The sequence below is a fragment of the Trachymyrmex cornetzi genome, unplaced genomic scaffold (genome assembly GCF_001594075.2).
Source record: "Trachymyrmex cornetzi isolate Tcor2-1 unplaced genomic scaffold, Tcor1.1 scaffold129, whole genome shotgun sequence".
NCBI lineage: Eukaryota > Metazoa > Arthropoda > Insecta > Hymenoptera > Formicidae > Trachymyrmex > Trachymyrmex cornetzi.
In genome coordinates this window covers 2,792,765-2,798,764 of record NW_017295861.1, presented here as the reverse complement: position 1 = coordinate 2,798,764, position 6,000 = coordinate 2,792,765, and the positions used below count along the sequence as shown (strand labels likewise).

Below are 6,000 nucleotides of genomic sequence, written 5' to 3'. Positions count from 1 at the left end.
GGGTGCGTTCACTTTTTACGCTCACGCGCATTAAGCACTCACGCTTATAAGCGTTATTTTTAACCGTTTATTTTTGTTTCGCTGTGCTGTAAATGCTTTTGTGACGTCAATCAAATTCGTTTACTTTTGGTTTTGTTAGCGATTCAATAATAAATAAACAACAATTAATACCTATATTATTTGGACAAATGTCAACACTTTTATCAATTGACGATGAAGAGGATCATGATTCTCATATTGACAATACCGAAATGTGCATAATTTTATATAAACACTTAAATAAAAGAAAAATACCTCGTTTAGAAGGTTATGTAGAAAATGTGATATCACGTTATAATGATACAGAGTTTAAATCACATTTTAGGTAAGTATAAGCGATATATTTTGTGTATAAATATTGTAAGTTTTAAATAATTTTCAATAATAAGAAAAATTTATATGTTTATTATATAGTGCAAGTCAATAAAATTATTGGTTTAAATATTTCTGAAAAATGCATTATTCTAAAAATATGTTTAAAAAAATAATAAACATAATGCTTTTCTTCCGAGATATTTGAGATAATAATTTCTAATGATTTATTATATATATGTATATATTATTATAGAGGACACATTTTTCTATAATATATATGATTTCTATAAATGCAAAATCATTTATATCTTTTTCCTTTCAGAATGAAACGATCATCGTTCAATTATATTTTTAATATGATAAGAACTTCATTAATAAATACTTCAAACTGTGGACGTAAAAAAATATCACCCGAAAAACAATTTTTAATTGCAATATGGAAAATGGCAACTCCAGATTCATATCGGTCCGTAATTTATATTTTAAAAATTATTTTTAAGTATTTATTTAATTTCTGTACATATAATTCTTTTTTAATTAATCATTTGATTTCTTTCAGATCCATTTGTGAAAAATTTAATGTATCAAAAGCCACAGTATTAAAATCTGTAAGAAGAGTGACTAAGGCAGTCACACACTGAACTTGCTCCTCTTTTTGTGAAATGGCCAGAAGGTAATAGAGCAGAAACAGTTATTAACAGATTTGCTGCAACTAGTGATATTCCCGGAATAATAGGAGCCATAGATGGCACACATATTAATATTAGAGCACCACATATAAATCCTGAATCTTATGTCAACAGAAAGGGACATCATAGTATACAATTACAAGTATAATTTACGTTATATATAATCTCTTAATTTTTTAAATTTAGTTATATATAATTAAATTTTTTTATTTATTATTAATAGGCTATTTGTGATCATGAACTGCTATTCACTCATTGTCTTGCTGGACATGTTGGTTCCGTTCATGACCAAAGAGTGTTTCGCTTATCTGAAGTTTCTGACTATTTAGAAGATGAAACAAAATTTTCTAATGATAGCCATTTAGTGGGTGATGCCGCATACACTCTTCATGAGCATTTAATGACACCGTTTCGTGACAACGGACACCTTACAGATAGACAAAAAAATTATAATTTTTGTCATTCATCCGCTCGAATTAAAATCGAGCAAGCATTTGCTCTTCTCAAGGGGAGATTCCGAAGTTTACTTACAGTTTTGGACATGCAACGTACTGATTTAATCCCAGAGTTTATTATTGCTTGTTGTATTTTACACAACATATGTCTACTGCAAAATGATATTTTAATTGAATTAAATTTTTTAGAAAATAATGACATTGAAACAGTAACTGAAAGGAGAAATAAGGAAGGTCAGAGAAAACGGAAGACAATTTGTGATAATTTAATAATAAGAAAATAAGAATTTATTTTTGCAATATTTACACTTACATTAATATAACATAACTAAAATGAAAATTTATATTTGGCATAAATAAAGCGTTTTGTAAGTATAATTGCACGTATAATAATTATTATGAGTATTATTAAGAAATAAGTGTTATATGGTTATATTGCAGGTATCAATAATAATGTATTATACATAATATAGTAATATGAAGTATAGAATCTAGTATAAAATATATTAAATATAGATGATTACAGTAAAAGTTATTTTTTTTCTTTCAAAATGTCTATCATTTCTTTAAAGGTTTGAATAAGTACGCCACGTTGCTCTTTATTTTCATTATGTCTTCTTTCCAGAGCTGCTTCTGCAGTTCTTCTATCATTTTTTAAATCTTCCATCATTTGTACTGTATAAGATATTTGCCCCTTTCTCTCTAAATATCATAAATAAATACACATTATTGCATACAGATAAATTAATACATTTTTATAAGTTAATATTCCAATATTGCAATCTTAGGATTCATAATTCTTAATCAATTTATTAATTAAAATTATAAAATGTTAGAAATATTTTCTATTTAAAAAATATCATCAAAATATTAGTGAGAATTAGATTATTATTTATACACTTTAATTGAATTAATTAGTAAAAGCTTATTGTAAAAAATCAATTGCAAATAATAAAAATAACTCTATAGTCAATAGTGAACGATATAAGCGATGCTTATAAGTGCTTAAAGCGCGTGAGCGTAAAAAGCGAACGCACCCCCAATAAAATATATCAAATTAGAATAAAACAATATAATAAAATTAATAATGAATAATAAAAATTTATATTGTTATTACATATACAAGGTGTCCCGAATTTAAATGGCCAAATTTCGAGAACATATAGGGAAACGATAAATTAAATAAAAATCCTTAGAGATATCCTTGTTTTTGCTTCATTAAAAAAAAATTGCAAAAAAGACAAAGCGTAATTTTTGGAATATTATTGTTTTTATAGCGGAATATTATTATTTTTGTGTACGATTTAGCGATAATGCTTCGATCAGAAATAGTGCGACAGTATGTGCGCCAATTTCCAGATCAGAGTACCGGATCGGTGAGTCAAATGGCTGCGTTCAGTAGACACAATGGCCGCGTTCAGCAGACTCAACAGTTTTGCAACCGTTTTATGATTCTTCGCTCAGATTGGACTATTCCTTTAAAACTAAAAGTATAAACCAATCAGCGCGACGAATCATAAAACGATTGCAAAACTGCTGAGTTTGCTGAACGCAGCCAATGGTTGAGTTCTCGCTGCTGTTGATGTATTTATTCTTCTAGATCTAAAATTCTGGGAGGACTCCGATTACACACATCGCATATTGCACACATGTATCGCTGATTGGTCAATTTAAAAATAAAATAATCTCATTGGCAAAACAGTAAAAAATTATTAGGCACCAGTTGATATGAGTGGTGTGTACAATCAGAACTGTAGGCAAATGGGATCCTCCCGCGCTATTAGGCACCAGTTGATATGAGTGGTGTGTACAATCAGAACTGTAGGCAAACGGGATCCTCCCGCGTCCATTACGTTGGCGTTGACCAGATCAGTCTTTGGCTGCAACACGATCTGTGCGTATAAGATGCAACATATGCATTGCTGTAAGATGCCAACATTTTGAAAAGTATCTGTATTAGGTAAGTGACATAATCAAGAACATAAATAAATAGGTGTGAATAAATATGTACAATAATAAAGAAGTACAAAAACGGAAACTACGTTTTATCCTTTTTGCAGTTTTCTCCTAAATGAAACAAAAACTAGCGTAAACTTAAATGATGTTTTTTCTTAGTTTATCGATCCCCTGCACGCTTCCGAAGTTTGATCATTTAAATTTAGGTCATCTTGTATATGATATAACTAATTGCTATTATATTTTGGTTAATAGCACATGTTGAATTACATATCTTGCACAAATTATGTCACAATAGGCCTGTTTTTGGCTGAACTTTTGCACCAGTTCATCTTTCTTCCTCTTCTTTCCTTCCGGATAGAAAAGGAAGAAAGATGAACTGGTGCAAAAGTTCAGCCAAAAAGAACAGGCTTATTGTACCGTAAATGTAGGTGTAACATGGGACAGCATGCATTTTTGTTAAATTCAATCATGGAATCCATCCATGAGTTTCTAAAGAAAGTTTAAGTTTTACACTTCGTCGACAGATATCTTCGTGGACAGATATCTGCGTAATATTAGAGTTTATGTAACAAATCATGGTTACAGATATATGATAAGCGAAAGTTCAGGATGGGAATTCGAATTACACAAAATAGAACATACAAGAATTTATTATGGATATAGTATGAATCAAACTTGGGTAGTGTTTGTTTAGAATATGGCTAGTAGAATACTTATGCATCCGTTTTGCTATGTTTATAATTCATTTAATTCGAATGATTGCTCCTTTTCAAGAATGTTATACTTGTCTAATTGCAATTGAAAAACTTTATGCAGAATGGACTATTTTCATATTTTCATATTTTCACTTCGAAATTCGAATCTTTTTCTAGATAGATATTTTCTGAAATATTATCTGGGTATCGATCATGTAACTTTTTCCCTAGGGCGGAAACGTAAAAAGTGAAAATTTATTATATGTATGTGTGTATATGTTCATACATAAAAATTTTCATTTTTCACGTTTTCGCTCTAGAGAAAATGTTGTATGATCGATAAAAAAATATTTTAGATAGAATTTGTTTTATGTAAAGACCAAAATGTATAAGTGGTACTATCAAAATAATTTTGTACGATCTTTACGAGATTAAATGATAAAATGTTACCTTCTAAATGGGATGATACACTTTTGTTAACAATTTTGTATGGACATCAAAATTTTTCTAAAATATTATTTATTTACTATATTATTCTAATTTGTTAAAGAAAAATAAGTAAAAATATATGTTTCCATTGACTTCATTTTCAAGTAAAGCAAAATTATGAATAGTATGCTCTTTGATGTCTCTTTTTGATTATGCATATTCGTTCATCGTTCATTTGGAGTTCAATTCTTTATATTAATTTGGAGATAACATAGTAAGCCATATATTGTTCGTAATAAATGAAAAAAAATTTATTTACTTTTCCACAGAGATTTTGAAAAAATATATGAATCTAAATGTAAAGGAAATTGACAGAATCGTCTTTTTCAGAAATAATCAATTAAATATCATCTTTTTATAATATTTAATTTTTGAATTATGATTAACATCGATAGTATGACAATTTATTGAATACTTTCATGTAAACTCTTATACTTCATTTAGTACTTACTTTGCGCTATATGTTCCTCAATTGATCGTTCCCTGATTCACCAGGTAAAATATTTATTCTTGAATAAGTTGAAATATTCAAAAATCATTGTAATGATTCTCTTGATGTAGAAATATCTTTGCAATAACTTGATAACGTGTGAAAAAAATTTAGTCCTCTGACTTCTTGATATCTTTGATATCCAAATATCGCTATATCAATTCATGGCTTTCAATGTTTCCAGTAGTGAATCCTTAAGATTACAGGAAAAAGCTAATATATTTTAACAAGTGAATAGTGAAGAAATTATAATATTAAAATATGTATAATGGCATAAGAAAATTAAAAAAATTTTAAATAAAGTTTTATGTAAGTGTTTTTTATTAATAATATTTTTTCTATTTTACTTTAGGATTTACAGACTAAAATGTGTATAATAATACAATAGAATATTAAACTACTTACAAACTATTCATATCGCGTTTATAATAATAATTGCTATTATTACTATTCTTATTACAATGGAATATATCCCCTTATGATCAACAATTTTTAGAATCATGGCAAGCGTGAATCGGTGAATTTGGTAGGCGATAAGTTTCAGCAGTCAACTTCGTCAACCGTGGCGGAAGAGGAAGGAAAGAGATTATAGAAGAAACTTACAGGAATGAGATAAGGGTGGAGTGATCACGGAAGGAGCACTGGAACGTGAGCATGGGATGGCTGGAAAGATTCGCTCCGTCAGAGCGTCCGACAACGTGGGTGACAGAGATCGAGGAGGAAGAGAAGGAGGAGGTATCGCCTCTAACGTACGTCCTGGTGAATCAGTCGAGCCGGTGAAGCCACCAGTAGTGACGAAGGTGATGGAGGTTCTAATGGATGCGCGTCCTCGGCTGGGTGAATCTGGCTCCAAAAAGTCTCCGAGAGAT

At 29.4% G+C, this 6,000-nt stretch overlaps 1 pseudogene; it reads left to right on the top strand.

The window, feature by feature from the left end:
* The first annotated feature begins 188 nt into the window (after positions 1-188).
* LOC108770540 (putative nuclease HARBI1) lies at positions 189-1,782 on the top strand (annotated as a pseudogene).
* The last annotated feature ends 4,218 nt before the right edge of the window (positions 1,783-6,000 follow it).